Source organism: Schistocerca americana, chromosome 6 (genome assembly GCF_021461395.2).
Source record: "Schistocerca americana isolate TAMUIC-IGC-003095 chromosome 6, iqSchAmer2.1, whole genome shotgun sequence".
Classification (NCBI taxonomy): Eukaryota; Metazoa; Arthropoda; class Insecta; order Orthoptera; family Acrididae; genus Schistocerca; species Schistocerca americana.
The window spans coordinates 284954833-284978232 of record NC_060124.1 but is presented as its reverse complement, the minus strand read 5'-3'; positions in this window follow the sequence as shown (position 1 = coordinate 284978232).

Below are 23400 nucleotides of genomic sequence, written 5' to 3'. Positions count from 1 at the left end.
GATTCTCCCAACAGACCATCTTCAAAGGCTTCAGTTTAGCCAACAGATGTTGGAGTTATTGGAAGATGTAAACCTGATTATCATGATGTCTGACGAGGCTCACTTTCACATTAACGGATACGTAAACAAGCAAAATTGCCGTTACTGGGCCGACACTAACCCAAGAGATCTACACCAACGGCCTCTCCATAGTGACAAAGTGACGGTTTGGTGTGGGGTTTCTAAGGTAGGGATAATTGGTCCTTACTTTTTTGAAAATGAAAGGGAGCAGGCGGTTACTGTTAATTCGCAGCGTTATGTGAACATGATTGAAGATTTTCTTCTCCCACAACTTGAAGAGAACAATTACGACATGGGCAATATGTGGTTCCAACAAGATGGGGCAACTGCACATACCGCTAGGATATCAATGCAAGCTGTACGCGCTCTGTTCCCTGGCCGTTTGATTTCCCGTAATGGAGATGTCCATTGGCCTCCTCGCTCGCCGGACCTCACGGTATGTGACTTTTTCTTATGGGGCTATTTAAAAGCAAGGGTCTACATGAACAAACCCCGGACCATTCAGGAGTTGAAGGCAGCAATTCACACCGAAATCACATCAATTCCTGGTGATGTGCTTGAGCGGGCAATGCGGAACGTTAAGGACCGACTCCAAGAATGCGTCGCTCGAGAAGGAGGGCATTTGATGGATGTAATTTTTAAAAACTAACATTACTATTTTTTTGTTAATAAACTTCCATTGTAACTACACGTTTTGCACTTTATTTCAATCCAATACCTTTACAATTGACAGTTTGACAAGTATTTTAAAACCACCCGATCCATCTGCGCCACCCTGTATGAAGCACACTTGGAACTGAAAGCAAACGCGCGACCAAAATTTTTCCGAGCGCGCAATGTTCCTCACGCATTGCGTAATGAGGTCGCAGGAACATTAAACGATTTAGCATCACAAGGTGTGAGTGAATGTGCGCAATGCCTCTTCCCTTTCAGCTCCGCTTCATAGCTTACGCCGTAAGGGTGTTCCGTTCGTCTGGGCGACGGAATGCGAACGCGCCTTTCGCCAGTTGAAATCGGCGTTGCTTTCAAATACTTGCCTTACGTCATTCGATCCCCAGAAACCCCTTTTGTTGATGGTAGATGCATCGGATTTCGGGATCGGTGCTGTGCTTGCGCACAAAGTTGGCTCGCATGATCGCCCTATTGCCTTTGCGTCCAAATTGCTCTCGTCTGCGCAAAGAAATTATTCACAGATAGAGAAAGAAGCTTTGGCTCTCGTATTTGGTGTTACTAAGTTCCATGATTTCTTGTATGGTCGTCACTTTACCATCATCACAGACCACAAACCTTTGACGTCGCTTTTTCATCCGAACAAGCCTGTACCTCCACATACAGAGTAGAAATTCATTCGCTGGTGTATTTTCCTCTCGCAGTACCGCTACGATATCTTGTATCGGTCCACTGCTAAGCACGGAAACGCCGATGCGTTGTCCCGTTTGCCTGTTGCTGAGGATAAAGCATTCGATTCTTCCGAACTTGCTTGCATGTTCATTGATGCGGAAACCGATGAAGTGGTCGAATCGTTTCCGATTGATTTTCGTCGTGTAGCTACAGCCACAGCTGCTGACCCTGTCCTTGCTACCGTTTTGCGTTTTGTTGCTACGCAATGGCCTTTGTCAAAGTCTCGGATCGAGGATCCGTTGGTTCGCCGATTTTTTGCTCATAAGGAGAGACTTTTTGTTCGACGTGGTGTTTTGTTGTTGCGTTCTGATAATGATCAGTCCAGAGTCGTGGTCCCACGTTCGTTACAGTCCTCTGTCTTACGACTTCTTCATCAAGGACATTGGGGTATAGTGCGAACGAAACAACTTGCTCATCAGCACTGTACTTGGTTCGGAATCGATGCTGCGATTACGAATATGTGTTCTTCGTGCATGGCGTGTGCCGAACAACAATCCGCACCGCCGCGGAAAGTCTTTGCATGGCCAAAAGCCACTTTCCCTTGGCAACGCTTGCACATCGATTTTGCTGGTCCATTCTGGAATGCTCGATGGTTGGTTTTGGTAGATGCCTTCAGTAATTTTCCTTTTGTTGTCCGGATGTCTTCCACGACGTCCTCCGCCACCATCCAAGCGTTGTCTGCTATCTTTTGCATTGAAGGTCTTCCGCAGACTATTGTTTCCAACAATGGCCCACAATTCATGTCCGCAGAATTTCAGTCATTCTGCCAGGCCAATGGTATTCAACATCTGACATCCGCGCCGTTTTCGCCTCAGTCAAACGGTGCCGCTGAACGATTGGTCCGGACTTTCAAGTCACAGATGTTGAAGTTGAAAGAGTCGCATTCTCGGGAGGACGCGTTGTTGCTCTTTTTGTCATCGTATCGCTCTCAGCCCCGAGATGGTCGCTCGCCGGTTGAGTTGCTCCACGGTCGTCCTCATCGAACCTTGATGTCTTTGCTGCATCCGCCGCATCAGGTTCCTGTGCAGCGGCAGACACCTGCTTTTGCTCCAGGTGACGTTGTATTTTATCGCAACTATCGAGGTTCACGGCGTTGGCTCGCAGGGCGCATTCTTCGCTGCCTCGGCCGCGCGATGTATTTGGTTTTGGGGGCCTCTGGTGAGGTGCGTCGGCATCTCAATCAGCTTCGCCTCTGTCGTCGCACGGGTTCTGCCGCTCCCCGTCTGCTTTCAGCGACGGTGCCGTCCGGTCAGCGCCCTGGGGACCCATCTACTGGCTCGCCTCATCCCCAGGTGTTACCGACGATGCCTTCCATTTTGCCCCATGGCGACGCGCCGCCGTAGCCGCCGCAGCCGCCGCCGCCGCCGCCGCCGCCTGTTCTCCCGCCGGCGCCGCCCGCATTCGACACTTCGCTGCAGCCGCCAAGCGCCTCCCTGGGTCACGCGCCGCCGATCGCTTCCCGTGACCAGCCGTCCTCCGCCATGGACCTCTTGCCCGCTCCGGACCACATGACGTCATCGCGCGTCGGGTACCCCGACTCAATGGAGGTCGACCCTTCGGCCCCTCCTGTCTCTTTACGGGCGCATACACCGCATGTTGACGTGACCCTGGAGTAGGTTTTCAGGCGTTTCCTAGCTCCCCTCGGACCGAATGGCCGGGTGCGGGTGGCACAGCCTCGCCTGTTGTTAGGCTCCCCACCTCATCGCATACGTCAACATGGGGTCCTCCCCACGGCGGGCGGAAGCCTTATAACACGACCGTTCGCCGATTTGCGGGGGAGGAATGTGGTGTCACCGTCGGACACCACACTTGCTAGGTGGTAGCTTAAATCGGCCGCGGTCCATTTAGTACATGTCGGACCCGCGTGTCGCCACTGTGTGATCGCAGACCGAGCGCCACCACAAGGCAGGTCGCGAGATACGATATAGCACTCGCCCCAGTTGTACGACGACTTTGCTAGCGACTACACTGACGAAGCCTTCTCTCATTTGCCGAGAGACAGTTAGAATAGCCTTCAGCTAAGTCCATGGCTACGACCTAGCAAGGCGCCATTAACCGTATCTGAAGATAGTCTTATTTGTATTATCCAGAGCGATGTACCACAAGGATCGAATAAAGTTAAGTATTCGAGGAGCTGCATACTTTTCTTATTAGCTTTCACTACTTATCCTGTTCCAGAATTCACGCCCGTCTGCGTTAGATTTCGGCCTCCTCTATCTACTTGGCACATTTGCCAACACATCATGGAGTTCACGCCAATCACCTTCTTTACTTGTCTCAATTTCTTCTCTGAAATTTTCTATATTTTCTTTTGTAATATTAGCTGTAGTGGTCTTGTATCTGATTACTTTCTTGGTCGCCTTTTTGGCTTAGATTGGACATATTTTATTTTAATCTTAGAGAGATAATTATCTGAATCAAATTCCCCATTTCTGACTATTTTAACCTTCATAATTTCCGTGATGTACCTTTTAGATATGGCTACGTGATCCAGTTGAAATTCGCCTAGGTTTGGATTTGAATTTCTCCAGGTTTTGGCTTTTCTTGGCAGTTTGCGGAAATGTGTGGACATGAGCTTTAGCTGGAACATTTTTACACATGTTGTGCTGGATATTCACCTACAATAGTTCTAAATTTCTTTTCCCTCCCAATTTGCGCATTGAAGTCACCAGGAAGTATTTTAACGTTCTTTTTAGGTACGATCTAAATTTCAGATTCTAAAAGATCCCAGAATTTATTACTTTCTTCTGTTGTCAGCATTTATAGGTGTATGACAGTTTATGAGGATGTAACTTTTATTGTTGCACTTCATTGTTAACATGGATATCCTTTCTGATTTCGATCTAAATTCTGTTACACTATCTACGATTTTTTTGTTTACATAAAATGCTGTTCCAAACATCGGCATGTTTTTTGTTATTCTCACTGCTGGTTTCCCTTTATAAATTCTATAATGTTGTGTATCAACTACATCCTCATCTAAGAATCGTGTTTCCTGAACTGCTATAATCTGTATATCGTGGTTCTGCAGAAATAATTCTAATTCCTTTTGTTTCCCAGTTTTCAGAAGAGAATTTACATTTAAGGATCCAAAGTAGTACTTCTTCCTGAACTGAAACTTGGAAGGCTTTTCTATATATTTCATCTTTTCTTTACCGCAAATGTTGGGAAACCCCAGAATCCTAGGTCCCATTGCATTACATGATGTAATGGTGGATTCCTCATCAGAGTTACCACCTGGGGTAGAGCTCCCATAGTGCGAACTTTCCATATTGCGACTTGAAGCTGTAAATTGTAAAGAGTAGGGAATCCAAGGTCATCCCTGAATTCCCAAAGTAAGACCAGGTTGTTAGCCTGGAATATTATTTATTCAGCCGCCACTAACATGTGGAACAGACGTTGTCGGGGTGCCGCAACTAACATGTGGAACTGTCTTGCCCTCTGTCCATTTTGGCTTCGGACAAGAGGCTGCCTCTTCCGCCAGCTTCGCCGCACCGAAGTCCATCTTCTCCACCTTCGCTGCTGTTGAGGCCTTATTTATGTGTCTTATAAGTACAGGAGAAATACTAGACAACTATTAGCAACAAATATGTACAGTCGTCCTCAAAAGTATCCGAACGACCTGAATTGCATTTGGCCTTATTCGCATGCAACCCGGATAACGCAGCTGTCTAGCAGGTCCCTAATCGCTCCTCGGTAAGGTCGTTTGACTATTGAAAATGGTTCCAACAAGTTACCACTAGAAAACACTGCTCTGTATCGCAATAATTCAAGATTTAAAGTAATACCACGATAATACAAATATCAGGGAACACCTTATCACAGATAAGACTGTTCTTAAGGCTTGTAAGCTCACATTTATTACAACAAATGACATACCTGAAATGTTACCACTCTCATTATTACGCCAGATAGGTAATGCACGTACTAAGTTCGTCGTAGTCATTATTTCCTCTTCGAAGTAACATACCGTACTTCCTATTTAACACAAAATGACGTTAAAACATAAGTAATTCAAGAGCAGCTAGTTGAGAATATGTATGAACTTCAAATGACACGACAAACGGTATCGTTCTGCATATGAATTCAAACCCAGGTCATGCAGACTAAGCAAAGATTTCGTGACTGACAGAAAATAACAGTCATTCCTGATTAGGAATACAGAGAGTGATATACCTCGATTTTAGACAGTATCAGTTGGCATATATCAACTTTAAATTACATAACGTAAACATTTTTAACGGATGCGAATTCCAACACAGCATCTATTGTCCCTGTTAACTAACTTCAAGAGATGTTAAATATTGCTTCTTCACAAGTAACTTACTTGAAATGCCGTGAGGCAGAGCTTTGTGTTGGACAGGGATTCGAACCTAGAACCTAACCTGATTGTTATCGAAGCGCAATCAACTGTGACATATCGGAATTTCTTGGCAGTAGCTAGATGTTTTAACTGAAATGACGAGACGAAACATTAATTTTTTCCTTCCCAGCACTCCAACCCAGCACCTATTACTGTTATATTCTTGAGAAAACGAAAGTTAAATATGAAGTTGTTACACCAGCAGAGACATCTCAGCGTGTTTGAACTAGAAATAATATGACGAAGAGTTTCGTGCTGATTGGTAATCGAACCCCACACATATCGTTGTTGCCTACACACAAAGAGACGTCAGCTATCCAGTTTTTCTCCGCCAGCAGCTCAGAATAACATCTTTGAACTTACAGTGATCTCGCAAATGGTTTGTGTCTCACTGGGAGTTACAAACGTCAGATATCGTTAGTGTTGACAATAAATGAAAATACATTAAAACTCAAAACTATTATCCACCAGCAGATAGGTGTTCTCATGCCAGAGCTTGATAATGCATAATGAAAACATTAGTGCCAGGTCAGGATTCGAACCCATTCACGCGCAGTATGTGGAGATGTTGAGAAATCTGCAGTTTTGAACAAACAACAAATTGTAGTCGAGCTGCATTGTCAGGAAGGGATGAAATTCCGTATTAAGAGTGTTCTGAGTTGCATTCCCAGTTCAGAACCAATTTTATCGACATACAGAAGCTCACATAAAAGATGGAATAAGTGTCCTGTGAGCCTACATAGCGTTTGTTTCGGCACTAGAAGTAAATAACTAGTATAAGAAAGTTTCTGTATGTCACCACACCTGACTTTATTGTGGTTCAACTGAACATCTACTTGGTAGAGAAGGAATACCATGTTTAAAGTGAATTTCAGACCACAATGCCATTATACCTTCTTCAATTGGTGTAGCCGGAAGAGAATAGAATCTGTCTCTCACTATCAAAAGTCATCAGCAGAAGTTGAACTCAAACAAAGACCATAAGTACAGGAACCTATCAACAATCCAACAGACCACCAAACACTCTTCTCTGTAACGAATTATGCTATCGTAACGGTGTTGCCCCACACCAGATGAGAATTCTGACACACAGGCTCCCTGTAGTGGTTTGCATCATGTTCAGTACATTCATTTACTTGGTTGACCGAATCGCCATGAACTAGTTGCCTCAGCTACCCAGCACATACATTCGACTCTAATATGCAATCACCAAAATAAAATCACGTAACTTTCACCTACACAGAACTACCAAAAGTGTAGGAAGCACAAATTTAAATAAGAAGTGTTCTTTTCCACTTGAGATAATCTATTGCGCTATCTGCTTTATGAAAACGTCATGCAGTGCTAAAGAAAAGCTGCAACTGTCAGTCCCTTAGAAGTCTAGAACGGCCGTATGCATTACCTCACAGCACTGTGAAATGCAAAAGTTCTCGAGCATTGTTGTTGACTTCTGGAGCTACGGTTATCAATATAATGGAACTTTGAACATAATTCCCTTCATTTCTCAACCCAAAATAGACGCATATGGAAAAAGGGCTAACTTCTGCGACATTTTGTTGTTTTCAGGTTTAAAAGACAGCCTGGCAGCAGATGCATCTCGAAACTTTTGTTAGTATGTATGGGGAGAGCGCAATGTTCCAAATATGTCAGAAAAGTATTTACTAAATAAGCTGTCGTGTGGTAGTGACATTTTATTCTTCTTCAAACCTTGTTTGACAGCTTTAACCCAGAACAAGGTTTCTACAACCACGTAATCAATAAACTGCATGTGCATTGTCAGACTGTTATAGATAACATCAGAGAATTCGCATACATCGTTGATGATTAATTTCTCTCACATGTTTACTATTGTTTCAACAACACTAAAACAAACCTTACGAAAATTATGCACTGTATTATAAGAAATGAAATAAAACTACCCATTATAACCCTATGACGAAAGTCTGTTTTAATAAAACTGAGTAACTATAAACAAGGGTGCCACTATCGCCACGAATTAGTAAAATACTACTCACTTCAATTTTGATTGGGTCTGTATTTCAAGGGTATGCTGTGTCATACTCAAGAGGTATGCAAATGTGGCATTTCATAAACAAAGTTATGTATTCCTAGAAAGCCAAAATTTGCTTGTCAGCAAAGGAAAGAGGGGTTACCTGCTCTGCAGCATTGCAAGTTTTCACCATTGCACTATGAGACAAAAGTATTTGCTTGCGATTTCCTTATCGACGTTTGATCTGACTGCTTGTAGCACATTCACAGAAGGGATAAAATCGCTACAGTCAGCGAGACTGGAGTGGTGGTGGTCTTTAGTGTTTAACGTCCCGTCGACAACGAAGTCATTAGAGACGGAGCGCAAGCTCGGGTTAGGGAAGGATTGGGAAGGAACTCGGCCGTGCCCTTTCAAAGGAACCATCCCGGCATTTGCCTGAAACGATTTAGGGAAATCACGGAAAACCTAAATCAGTATGGCCGGAGACGGGATTGAACCGTCGTCCTCCCGAATGCGAGTCCAGTGTGCTAACCACTGCGCCACCTCGCTCGGTGCGAGACTGGAACCGCAAACCATAACAGACGCTTTTACACAGGTCAGCACGTTACCACAGAGCAAGCCAAGAGGTTGTAAGCGTGTTGTCATATCGCTGGCTTAGTTGTGGAGTATCTTCGCAGGTAGTAGCGTCTAGAGAGTCGAGCACGGGACACAAAACTGTTATGTTGTGTGTAGCTCTGAATGTAAGAAGCATTGTTAGTATTCAGGTTGAAGTGTTGCTACAAGTGCTGTTACAGTAAAGTGATTACACATGGTAGTAATTCAGAGGAAAGTGCGTCAAGATGTAATTAGAAATGAGCAGTGCCCCCGTTAACGTCTTTGTGTATCCTCTCGTTGCGTGTCACACAGTATCAATCATCCGCGCGGTGTTCCGTCTCCCAGAATGAACTGATGTTGATCAGTAGAAATTAGTTACCATAAAAGAGTGCAGTCGAGTGCCAGTGTCTTGTAGCGAGCGTGAGGACGTGCGTTCGATCATCGCGTTATCGTATTATCATCAATCAGCCGCCACGCGACGGTTACGCGCACGCTCGTACAACTGAGAACTGAGAACTGAAAAATTAACTTTATGAACTGTGTTATATCACTACTAGTGACAATGAGGATTATTACAAGATATCTGCATGTGTGATGGGTGTAAGAACTTTCGTTCTATCATTCGGCTTCCGCATTATCAACAATCACCCGCGTTGTGTTGGTTACGCGAACGCTCGTCCGAATGATATTTTGGACTGGGTATGAACCATGGACCATGGACCATGGACCTTGAAGTTGGTGGGGAGGCTTCCGTGCCTCAGCGATACAGATAGCCATACCGTAGGTGCAACCACAACGGAGGGGTATCTGTGGAGAGGCCAGACTAACGTGTGGTTCCTGAAGAGGGGCAGCAGCCTCTTCAGTAGTTGCAGGGGCAACAGTCTGGATGATTCACTGATCTGGCCTTGTAACACTAACCAAAACGGCTTTGCTGTGCTGGTACTGCGAACGGTTGAAAGCAAGGGGAAACTACAGCCGTAATTTTTCCCGAGGGCATGCAGCTTTACTGTATGGTTGATGATGATGGCGTCCTCTTGGGTAAAATATTCCGGAGGTAAAATAGTCCCCCATTCGGATCTCCGGGCGGGGACTACTCAAGAGGATGTCGTTATCACGAGAAAGAAAACTGGCGTTCTACGGATCGGAGCGTGGAATGTCAGATCCCATAATCGGGCAGGTAGGTTAGAAAATTTAAAAAGGGAAATGGATAGGTTAAAGTTAGAAATAGTGGGAATTAGTGAAGTTCGGTGGCAGGAGGAACTAGACTTTTGGTTAGGTGAATACAGGGTTATAAATACAAAGTCAAATAGGGGTAATGCAGGAGTAGGTTTAATAATGAATAAAAAAAATAGGAATGCGGTTAAGCTACTACAAACATCATAGTGAACGCATTATTGTGGCCAAGATAGACACGAAGCCCACGTCTACTACAGTAGTACAAGTTTATGAGCCAACTAGCTCTGCAGATGACGAAGAAATTGAAGAAATGTATGATGAAATAAAAGAAATTATTCAGATAGTGAAGGGAGACGAAATATTAATAGTCATGGGTGATTGGAATTCGGTAGTAGGAAAAGGGAGAGAAGGAAACGTAGTAGGTGAATATCCATTGGGGCTAAGAAATGAAAGAGGAAGCCGCCTGGTAGAATTTTGCACAGAGCACAACTTAATCATAGCTAACACTTGGTTCATGAATCATGAAACAAGGTTGTATACGTGGAAGAACACTGGAGATACTAGAAGGTTTCAGATAGATTATATAATAGTAAGACAAAGATTTAGGAACAAGGTTTTAAATTGTAAAACATTTCAAGGGGCAGATGTGGACTCTGATCACAATCAATTGGCTATGAACTGTAGATTAAAACTGAAGAAACTGCAAAAAGGTGGGAATTTAAGGAGATGGGACCTGGATAAACTGACTAAACCAGAGGTTGTACAGAGTTTCAGGGAGAGCATAAGGGAACAAATGGCAGGAATGGGGGAAAGAAATACAATAGAAGAAGAAGTGGTAGCTTTGAGAGATGAAGTAATGAAGACAGCAGAGGATCAAGTAGGTAAAAAGACGAGGGCTAGTAGAAATCCGTGGGTAACAGAAGAAATATTGAATTTAATTGACGAAAGGAGAAAATATAAAAATGCAGTAAATGAAGCAAGCAAAAAGGAATACAAACGTCTCAAAAATGAGATCGACAGGAAGTGCAAAATGGCTAAGCAGGGATGGCTACAGGATAAATTTAAGGATGTAGAGGCTTATCTCACTAGGGGTAAGATAGATACTGCCTACAGGAAAATTAAAGAGACCTTTGGAGAAAAGAGAACCACTTGTATGAATATCAAGAGCTCAGATGGAAACCCAGTCCTAAGCAAAGAAGGGAAAGCTGAAAGGTGGAAGGAGTATATAGAGGGTCTATACAAGGGCGATGTACTTGAGGACAATATTATGGAAATGGAAGAGGATGTAGCTGAAGATGAAATGGGAGATATAATACTGCATGAAGAGTTTGACAGAGCACTGAAAGACCTGTGTCGAAACAAGGCCCCGGGAGTAGACAACATTCCATTAGAATTACTGACGGCCTTGGGAGAGCCAGTCCTGACAAAACTCTACTATCTGGTGAGCAAGATGTATGAGACAGGCGAAATACCCTCAGACTTCAAGAAGAATATAATAATTCCAATCCCAAAGAAAGCAGGTGTTGACAGATGTGAAAATTACCGAACTATCAGTTTAATAAGTCACAGCTGGAAAATACTAACGCGAATTCTTTACAGACGAATGGAAAACTGGTAGAAGCCGACCTTGGGGAAGATCAGCTTGGATTCCGTAAAAATATTGGAACACGTGAGGCAATACTGACCCTACTGCTTATCTTAGAAGCTAGATTAAGGACAGGCAAACCTACGTTTCTAGCATTTGTAGACTTAGAGAAAGCTTTTGACAATGTTGAATGGAATACTCTCTTTCAAATTCTGAAGGTGGCAGGGGCAAAATATAGGGAGCGAAAGACTATTTACAATGTGTATAGAAACCAAATGGCAGTTATAAGAGATGAGGGGCATGAAAGGGAAGCAGTGGTTGGGAAGGGAGTGAGACAGGGTTGTAGCCTCTCCCCGATGTTATTCAATCTGTATATTGAGCAAGCAGTAAAGGACACAAAAGAAAATTTCGGAGTAGGTATTAAAATCCATGGAGAAGAAATAAAGACTTTGAGGTTCGCTGCTGAGATTGTAATTCTGTCAGAGACAGCAAAGGACTTGGAAGAGGAGTTGCACGGAATGGATAGTGTCTTCAAGGAAGGATATAAGATGAACATCAGCAAAATCAAAACAAGGATAATGGAATGTAGTCGAATTAAGTCTGGTGATGTTGAGGGTATTAGATTAGGAAATGAGACACTTAAAGTAGTAAAGGAGGTTTGCTATTTGGGGAGCAAAATAACCGATGATGGTCGAAGTAGAGAGGATGTAAAATGTAGCCTGGCAATGGCAAGGAAAGTGTTTCTGAAGAAGAAAAATTTGTTAACATTGAGTATAGATTTAAATGTCAGGAAGTCGTTTCTGAAAGTATTTGTATGGAGTGTAGCAATGTATGGAAGTGAAACGTGGACGATAAATAGTTTATACAAGAAGAGAATAGAAGCTTTCGAAATGTGGTGCTACAGAAGAATGCTGAAGATTAGGTGGGTAGGTCACATAACTAATGAGGAGGTATTGAATAGAAATGGGGAAAAAAGAAGCTTGTGGCACAACTTGACTAGAAGAAGGGATCGGTTGGTAGGACATGTTCTGAGACATCGAGGGTTCACCAATTTGGTATTGGAGGGCAGCGAGGAGAGTAAAAATCGTAGAGGGAGACCAAGAGATGAATACACTAAAAGATTCAGAAGGATGTAGGATGCAGTAGTTACTGGGAGGTGAAGAAGCTTGCACAGAATAGAGTAGCATGGAGAGCTGCATCAAACCAGTCCCAGGACTGAAGACCACAACAACAACAACAACAATCATCAAGATTGTTAATTAGGATAAACATTTACGATTTAGAGTGTAAACAGTGCAACCTGTGGTTTCCATATCGTCTCAGAATATAGATGTTCATACCAGAAATAGGACAGTGTTGTGTTTTAATGTTGAGTGGCCGAGCAGTCTAAGGCGCTGCAGTCATGGACTGTAGCGGCTGGTCCCGGCGGAGGTTCGATTCCTCCCTCGGGCATGGGTGTGTGTTTGTCCTTAGGATAATTTAGGTTAAGTAGTGTGTAAGCTTAGGGACTGATGACCTTAGCAGTTAAGTCCCACAAGATTTCACACACATTTGAACTTTTTTTTTAACGCTGTCTCCCCTAAACCCGCTTGCGTATTTCTATAGATAATTTCAGGCAAGCCAACAGCTGTGTGGAGCAGGACAATACGACCGCCGCGGGATTAGCAGGTATGTGGTGTGGACAGGGCGAACGGTAAAGAATAGCAGAAACGACAACCAGTTTAAGGGTCCCTCACCCACCCGTTGTACCCCCAGGCGTGTTACATGGCGAAGTGTATTCAGGACTTGCACTTTTCGGATAAGAAGTGCCGTATTATTTATTGGGAGAGTGAACTATTTGTTTACAAACACTGATTGTTAGTTTATATTATTGAGTGACGTCACGCTAGCGGTGAGATGTGTACGTCAAAGAACTTGTGACACAGTGTATATACTCGTCCGGTCAGTGCCAGTGCAAAGAGAAAGTGCTACGAAGTAAACATACTCCAGTTTGGTGCGCATTGACGACACTAGCGACACCTATGTGCGAAAGGGAACAGTTATTTGGCAGCCATTTCGGAAGACGACGCTAGTGGCACCTATGGGCAAAAGTAAAAACTTTTTGGCAGCCATCGCCGTATACGACGTGAGCGGCGCCTAGCAGGGACACAGCAAATATTAGCACGCTTTGCAGAGAGGGTGCAGTCACAGTCTAATATATACAGTCGCGACACTTATTGCTGTGAAAGTTGTTACCATTTGACAGTTCCAGTGACACTAGCGCCCCTAGCGGCCAGAAAGCTCGCCTTCCTCTGACGGCAGATGCGACGTAAAAATAATGTTTGTTTTTAATTCGTTTCGTACGTAATTTACAAAATAGTTAATATATTTTTGCGCCACAAGTTCGGAGGACAGCGAGAGACACAAATGATCATGAAATATAAGTAAACACAACACGAACTATTGAATGAAGTGACATACGCTGCAACATATTCTTGAAGAAATAATTAAGAAGTAGCATATAATCGTACTTATTCCACTGAAAGTAAGAGAATACACACTGTATATCCCACATATGAAGTATATAGATGATCTTCCTTGTGTAAAAATGAAGCGACACATCACTTTTCATTACGTTCTGCTTTGCGGGAAGCCTGCTTCCAAAAATACAATTTCCGTCTTATTCCTTGTCTTATCTCAATAAAAAGTATGACTGTTTTAAAACTTTATTATACCCCATTGATACATTTAACGAAAATAAAAATAAATGGATGAGTCAGTCCTAACACTTTAGCAACCCAAATGAGCCAGCTTCAGCACTTTTTTATTTCTTCTCTTGCTTCTACAGACTAAGTCTTGCTTCCAGAATTTAATAATGTAAAAGAGTCGCAATTTCACAAACAGTCTTATTAACAGCAGCTTGGTTTCAGCGCAGCACCCAGGTGGAAAATTGGGGATGTTCATCAACATGTTCACAAAGGAAGCAGCACAATTACTTATGTGAGCCTTCTCATCAAAAGTAGAACTCATCTTAGTCTCACAATGAGTTAAAAATTCTTTGACATCTTCTGTACAAATAAATAGGCTTCCAAAGTTGCCTTCATAACTTTTAAAATGACAATAAACTTTGTCATTTGCGTCTAAGTCTTAGCTGCCATCTACAAGTACTGTCCTACATTTATAACACTCATGAATTTTAAGCAGTTTCTTTAATACATAACCGAACACGGATGTCATGCTGTTTGCCTCTCCGAGGTCTGTTTGGACTTCCACACTTGGTAGACTGATCACTGAACTCGTGTCACTGATGTCCAGCAGTGGTGAAACAAGTAATGTGGGCGCTGCTTTCATATCCACTATTGTCTGACCCCAGATGATCCCCTCACAATTGGAGGTAGCTACACTATGTGCGTTCATTAATTTGCTTAAAGCACAATTATCAAATGCAGCACAAAACCGTCGTGGTGACGGGTTGCTACAAAAACCACCTTTATTCCTTATCATTGAGAAAAGTTTTCCAGTGGATCTTGATTAATTTTGCGTGTTAATAAATATAACTTGGCTCCATCCAAAACCTCATCAACAAACATGTTCAAAGCGCTTATGTTACCCAGAAGTCCTTTAACACACTTAATCCTAGATGAAAAATCTTTCCCATCAACATCTACAAATTTCCGTGACTGTATCCATGGCTTCAGTGTCTTTAATATTTCTAAATGTCTTGAGGCACTTGTAATGCAGTTCCTTAAGGACACAGGCCCTTTAACACTATATGCATTACATATGTCAAAAATATCGTTTACGTTTTGGCAAAAATCTGCAGTAGCAGTAGCAGATGATGATATGGTGTCACAAGTAACAAGTGTCTCAATGCCTGCTGCTACTTTGTAGTATGACTCAACACACCAACTGCACTGCTTACCTTCATTTTTGAAAATTTTGCCAGTTGGACAGCTCTTTTAGTGAGCTTGGGGGCCAACTTGTACTTCCTTTCACAATCACTTGAGTACAACTGACAAATGTCGTTCCATGAAGCAGTGCCAATCCCTCCTTCATCTGCTGTGTGGATAATGCTATACCTGAATAAATTATTACATATGCTTTTTATCAAGTGTGGGGTGTCATAAAAAAAGTAGGTCTTACTCCCTTCATGTACTAAGCATGGATTAACCGTTGTGATACCCAGTCTGTTCCTCCACTCCACAAAATTCGAGCCTTGGTCAGTCACACATGTTTTTACAACCAAACCAATCTCTGTGAGATTTTTGACAACTTCAAAAAATATGCGCGTCAGATGGGTGGCTCCTAGCGGTCATTTGGAGAAATAATATACTAATAGCTGTTTAAAATTTGAGAAGATGGCGTTAATCATTATAACTAATGCAGTATTGGCAACCACAGATGTACATATGAAACCCATGTCTTCAAATCCAATAACACGATCCCTAGAGCTGTCATATATCAAATTTTCATTAGTAACATCTCATCCACAGACAAATTAACAATTATATCAGTTTCTGGTAACTGCTGCACTTTCTGCTTTAAAAGATGAAATATGTTATTATTTATCCCACAATTTAATTGTATATCTTCCACATACCTTTGTAAGGTACGTAGTGATGGAAGGCTAAAACAGTGTGATAAAAAACTGTGTGCCTGAGTACTATAATACAACAAATTAAGTGCAAATAATTTAGTTTCATCTCTCCATCTCGCACCACGTTTTCCATTCAATGGTATACTGATTTGGCTTATCAATAAATCGAGAGCATCTTTTTTCAAGTACTTGGAACCAATACTTTTTAAAATGAGCTTGTCCTTTTGTACTTGTGTCCTGTGACGTTGTGGTTGCAGTTTATTCTTACGATGGGCACTTTCCTTGTCACGTAGTAATTTTGTACGAAGTCGAATGGTTTGCACATTTTTACATTTCACACGATTTTCCAACACGCGAATAATTTCAAGTAATCTAAGCATTTCATCTTCAAAACATGTCTGTGTTGCAGATTCCGTTGTTAGTGGTTTTATATGTGTCTCTCGTGTAGTAACACTTGTGGTAGCTGTTTCTTCTGAGTCAGGAGACAGTTTTATTGTTTTTGCAGTAACACTTCCACGTTTGTATGGCAATTTTCTCTTCATCGTCACTAGTTGTGGCTTATTCGGCACGTCAAATAACGTAGCAACTGCATTCCATACCAATGTCTTCTTTTCCGCGCTCATGAACTGGTTTGACTCGAAATGTAACGCACAAAACTTCACGTTATTGTGCAAATAAAGGACATCTCTTTGCAGCAGGTCCTGTTCTCTACATTTATTAACCATTTCTTGCTCCTAAAAAAGAAAAACAAATTCAGTAATTCAATACTGTTTAGAAAAAAATCGTAAATAAAGAGCGCTCTAATGAGATATTTCATACCTCTCAGGGGCCTTAGGAAACCTGAAGAATGACAAATGTGGTGTCTTCTTCCTATTATTACTGCAACTGATTACGCTACATACGCTGCCTTTCGTAAAAACCATCTTAAAAATGAATATAAACGATACTGTTTACATTTACTGAATAACGTATTCAGCAGCGTAGCTTCTCCACCGCTTGGGGCGCTGTTGTCGCTGTGTATAACAAGAAGCAGCGAGAGTGTCGCGACTGTATTATTACACTGTGGTGCAGTGCTGACAGCCGGACGGCGTCAACTGAGTCGGCGCTACGCAACAGCCGCGACTATGGAGCCAGAAGACAACGCAAAGTAAGTCCCGCATCACAACGTTAACTCACGCAACTGAAGCAACGAGAGTAATTAACTGGCAGTGCAGATTGCGTTCTATAATTACGTAATTACAAACAGTGACAGTTTTAAATTCTTTTGTATAGCCAAAATTTCGAGACATTGCTTACTTGCCAATCGTATAGAAAAGTAAATGCCACAGTCAGACCCCCGCTTATTTAGTGGCCTAATTTTTAATAACAGTTAATACAATTGCAGAACTATACGTTAGCTTATATTTAATTTTTTTTCTTTTACGTGATCTTGTATGTTATGTGTGCTTCTGAGCACGAATTACAGCGTTGAATGTGTACAGCGTTGTAGTTAGGTTGCGGATATTGTCATCCATTCTATGCTACGAGTGTCACTGTGATTTGTTTATTTTTTGCTTGGGTGACTTTACGGTGGTTCAATATGGCAAGTAATGAGCTTGGTGCAACTGCAGTAGACAGAGAGGTGAAAGCAGACTCTTTACGCGAAAGTAATACGGTGGAGACGAAAACAGAAGCAAGTAGTAGTGTAGAGTCGAAGGATTCCGGTATATGGGACAGTAGTCTATCAACAGAAATGGGAAGTCCTAATGTAGTGTCGTCACCAATCATGGAGACGCCCAAACGAGATGATTGTACACTTAGGCCTGACCTGTCTATCGTTGACATGCTCAAAACGTTATTGAATAGTAATAAACAAATAGAGGAAGACATTAAGCGCCAGAGGGAAGATATTATGCATCAGAGGGAAGATACTATGTGCCAAATAGAAGATATTAGGCGATTAGTAGACGACCATTATTGCAAGGTAACAAACAATTAAGGGAAGATATTAAGCGATCGATAGTGCATGATTACGAACAACTAACAGAAGATATTAAGCGATCAGTAGAGCAGATCAATGAAGGACCCAATGAAAAGATCGACGAAACTAATGAGGCTCTAAAGAAGCGGGCTGAATCAAGTCATCAAATGATAGAAGTTACCATTCCACTTGAAGAGAACGTTGCAGGCAATACTAACCGTTTTGAAATGACAGAATCTGATGTCAAAGAAGTGAAGGAAGAACTTACAAAAAGGGTTGAGGTTCACGACGAGCATTTCGAACAACTAGATGAGGAAGTGAAACACTGTAAACACAGAATATCAAAGGAATTTTTGGAGCGAGTTTGGTCGCGACGGATGCAAAATGAAGTACGTAACAGTCTACACCAAAGTAGAAGGTTTGAGAGAGGGCGTGACCAGAACTTAAAGAAGTTTTTCCAAGATTATTATGAGAGGAACTTGTATTTAGGTGAACCAGTGACGACAGAACCAATAGTGTCCCTAATAATAAGTAAACAACCAACTGGAGTTCAGGATAAGTTGCTAGTCATCCCTAGAGATGTCTGCCCCCAGTAGCTGAGTGATCAGCGCGACAGAATGTCAATTCTAAGGGCGCGGGTTTGATTCCCGGCTGGGTCAGATATTTTCTCCGCTCAGGGACTGGTGTTGTGTTGTCCTAATCATCATCATTTCATCCCCATCGACGCGCAAGTCGCCGAAGTGGCGTTAAATCGAAAGACTTGCACCCGGCGAACGGTCTACCCGACGGGAGACCCTAGTCACACGACATATTTTTTTTATCCCTAGAGATGACGTAGAGGCAATGACGTCAGCCTCAGGACAATTAGACATGTTGTATGAGTTATGGGTAATGGGAGGAGGAGTAGATGATAGAAGAGTATCAAGGAGTAACGAACCCAATACAGATGACCATTCAAACGATAATAATAGACATAATGGACGACACTGGAATAATAACAATGACAGGAGACATTGCGGTGGTTTCGGTGGCCATGGTGGTTACAGAGGCGATGGTGGCGGCTACGGATATCAGAATTCAACGCACAATGCATCGGATGACCAGGTGCGAAAGTGGAAACATAGCAAGTTGAAAGCGTATATAACATATTTTTAGGGTGTAATCAACAGCATACCTCAGGCCACAACGGCAAACACTAAGTGGAAAACATTAAACTATACTACAGTGAGTAAGATTAATGACTGAGTGATATATTGTGACGTGTCTGAATCGGTATGTATGTCAGCTGCTGTTGTCCTTAAGTATATACATTCATTTCTGATTGTTATGAGGATTTATGAGGACATTCTAATCGAGTCAGAGTTAACTAGGATGTGTTACTACCATATTCAATTTTTTTTCTTTCTTTTCACTTTCCATCTGTTTAATCTAGATTATATGTATTACATTTCTTCTTGCCCACACAGTGATATGGTTTGAGTAATTGCCAGTGTTTAGTGTTTATAGGTTGTGCTATCCAAAATTTTTTCATTTAAAAGTTTCTTACTACTGCTGTTTAATGATTGCTATTATTTTTTGTACCACTCACTTAGCAACTAAATTTAACTTAGTGGACATCCATATATTTTTCTTCTCAATAGCGTATGCGTTTATTATGTCATATAGAACATCGTAATGTCTACTGTAGTTGTAACAGACGAAGGCTAAGTTGAATAGACATTGCTAGGGCAACACTGAGAGCACCGTTAGCCTGTTTCATGTTCGCCAATGGACGGATTACCGCGAGGCGAGAGTGGCGAGCTGACGACTATACTGCACATCTGCCGGTCGGCGCAGCATCGACACTACAGTCACTCCTCACCCCCTTTCAGTGCAAAGAACGCTCCCTTGTGATGCAGTGTTGTGAGTAGTGAAGTAATTTTTTTTTGTGGTTTATTTCTGACGGCCTAGTGCTGATGGAGGTTCTTTAGTTTTTTTGCCTAATAGTGCCACCAGTGATACTGTCTACTTGGAGTAGCAGTGAACACGTGTTTTTCTACTATTTTTTATCTCTTTCTTTCAGGCACCTGTCTGTCATATCTAACCTATTGTATTTGTAAACTTTTCTATTTCATGGACTTAATATTTTTGTGTCTTATTGTATTAGCTCCTTGTTTATCCACTGTATTGTAACTGTGTTTTGCTATACAGGTTGCACTGTAGGTAGGGTTCTTTTATAATGTAGAAATATTGCGTATGTGACAACTGTTCTTTATGTTTCCATGATTATATGTAACTCATGTCTGGTCCACAATGTGGCAGTGGTATATAACTGTGGGATGGGGCAGTATACCCCCCCCCCCCCCCCCATCCTCTCACACCATCTCTTTAACCCCCTGCAGTAGGAAATTACTTATATTTCGATATTCTCTTCGACAATTCGAAAACTTTTTCGTGTGGCACTGTATGCGTATTGTCATATCACTGGTTAGTTGTGGAGTATCTTTGCAGGCAGCCGCGTCAGAGAGTCGAGTGCAGGACACGGTACTGTTATGTTATGTAGTGTGTAGCTCTGCATGTGAGAGGCGTTTTTAGTATTCAGGTTGAAGTGTTGCTACAAGTGATGTTACAGTAAAGTGATGAAATATGGAAGTGATTCAGAAGAAAGTCCGTCAAGAAGTAATGAAAAAAATGACCAGTGCCGTCGATAACGTATTTATGTATCCTCTCGTTGCGTGTCGCACAGCATCGATCATCCGCGCCGTGTTCGGTCTCACAGAATGAACCAATGTGAATCAGTAGAAATTAGTTACCATAAAAGAGTGCAGTCAAGTGCCAGTGTCTTGTAGCGAGCGTGAGGACGTGCGTTCGATCATCGCGTTTTCGCATTATCAACAGTCAGCCGCGCCGCGACGGTTACTCGCACGCTCGTACAAGTGAGAACCGAGAACTGAAAAATTAGCTTTACGAACAGTGTCATATCATTACTAGTGACAAGGAGGACTATTACCAGGTATCTGTATGTGTGACGAGCTTAAGAACTTTCGTTCGATCATTCGGCTTCCGCATCATCAACAATCACCCGCGTCGTGTCGGTAATGCGTACGCTCGTCCGAATGGTATTTTGGACTGTTAATCATCCAGATTGTTAATTAGGATAAGCATTTACGATTTAGAGTGTAAACAGTGCAACCTGTGGTTTCACATCGTCGCAAAATTTAGGTGTTCATACCAGACATAGGAGAGTATTGTCTTTTAACATTGAGTGGCTCCCCTAAACCCGCTTGCATATTATCGATAGATAATTTCAGGCACGACAACAGCAGTGTGGAGCAGAACAGTACGACAGACGCGGGATTATCAGGTACGTGGTGTGGACGGGGCGCACGGTCACGAAACGAGAAGTCAGTTTAAAGTGCCCAACCCATTCGTACTCCCGGGCGTGTTACAAGGTATGTACCTTGGCTTCCTATTACGAGGGGAATAGTGTCTAGAACTCGTAAACCTCTATTTAAAGGAAGAGATCAGTTGCGATTTCCACATGCGATTACTTTCCTGGGCTGAAAACCGTAAGTTTACAATCTTTTGTAACACCTCAAGCGATAATAACTCAGATTATTCAATGGAAATGACAGTAAAAAGCAAGTGAACTTTGAGGCGTAATACCGTTCACACCAGGTAGTCTCTCGTCGATCACAGAGTTTCCAAACATACCTTGCCTTTATGCCAAATCTCAGTTATAGTACCAGCAGGAAGAAGACGAACCGATGTGTTGCTATAATCGGCTGGGAAGTGACCATAGCTGGCTTCTCAAAGACGTGGCTGCCACGGCCTGTAATACGTAATGCGTCTGATTAGCATTTCTGTAACTAGGTTTAGGGACTGGAGCGTACTTCTTAATAATACTCAGAACTGACCGCAAACTAAGCATAATAGATCAGTAACTCTCATAATTGTTTTTATATTTCTTTCGTAACTGTTCTCAAAACTAAGAAACTCATTCACGGACGTTTTCGCCCCTTGCTGATAGTCGAGCAGAACAACCAATTAAAAATACAAAAAGGAATGTGTGTGTGTGTGAGTGAGAGAGAGAGAGAGAGAGAGAGATAAAAATTAATAAAGAATTAGAGAGAAAGTAAAAAATTGTTGTAAAGAATTTGAATCATGGTATGTACAGAAATCTTTCATTGAAATGACACGTTCCACATCATTCCGAAATGTAGTATTCATTATCTATGGAACAAGTATTAATCTAATCAAATCAAATGTAATCTAATCTAATCATATTGCTGACTAGCCATGAAGAGTCGTGAATTACCGAAATTTTCGCTAATATCAGTCACCAAATCTAAACTTGAAAATGATGGGCGACAGTTTTTGTAATAAACTGGAACTCCTATCAAGACCCTTTCGTCCCTGTTAAGTAACCACGAAAGATGTCTGATATACCTCCATTCAGAAGTAACAAAGTGTACATGCATTTAAAGATGAAGCGCATGATGTAAAGTTCTGTGACGGAGATACGAACCCAACACGTAATCGGATTGTTAACTAAGTAAAATCAAATGTTACGTATCAGTTTTTCCTATCAGCTGCTGGGTGTTTGAATCTAAAATAAGGATACAATTTTTTGTGCCTGAGCGACAATCGAACCACACACCTACCGTCCTTCTGTATCATTCACGAATATATCTTAAGTATCAATTGTTCATGCATCAAGATGTATGCGAGTTTGCCCAGAAATAACGGCACCTATTGCGATTGTTGGCAACACATTAACAGACATGAGCGTTAATTTTCACTAGCAGGTCGGTGTGCTCGTGATAGGGCTTGAAATGAAATTATGAATATTTTGTACTGGATCAGGATTTGGACCCACATACTTACCTTTGGAGGAGACCTAGAAAAGATTGCAGTCTTGGGAAAAGGAACGAAATGATTGAACTATAGTGTTCGGAAAGATTCAGATCCTCGAAAGAGGAGATACGAATTCGAATCTCAGTCCAGCACCAAAGTTTTCAACGTCTCTAATTCAATCAAGTACAAGTAAAAGAAGAGCCCTGTTCCTTTAAATGGCTATCGGTTCATCAAATAAAATAAAGTTTTCTAATGTAAGAAAGTTTACTGGCGACAGTATTTCTGTTTACCATGACTTCCGCCTACGTCATTTCCCAACGTCAACCGGCTCTGCCCAGTTGGTAATGAATGAACGAGATGTTTAACGTGGATTCTGGATTATAATGTCTTTCTCTTGAGGTTACTAGAGATAAAATAAACCTGTTTGTGCCTCTTAAAATCAAATGCCTGAACCCACGCATTGCACCTGAGATAATTTGTTCCACCAGACCATTGTGGCCACATTTCCCAGCCACAGGAGTATGCTGTAACGGATGGTGTGCTTAGCTTACTAAATTAGTCATGGTGGAAAAAAAAGAGTCTATTAAATGGTAAAGTAGATGCAAGCTTCCGACGCGGAGATTATGCTATTCTCATGTCAGCAGGATGTAAAGACTCATCTAGGCATCATAGCCTCGATGTGAAGCCATTTTGAAATTTTCACTAATTCAGCAAATTTCTTAGTTCGAGAAAATCCACTGTGAAGTGTGATGTTACCGGATAATTCGATTATTACCGTCAGTATTGCTTTCATTTTCATCATACCGCTGGTGGAACACGTGTGATTGAAGATCAGTTAATGCCTTTCGGTCATTATAGA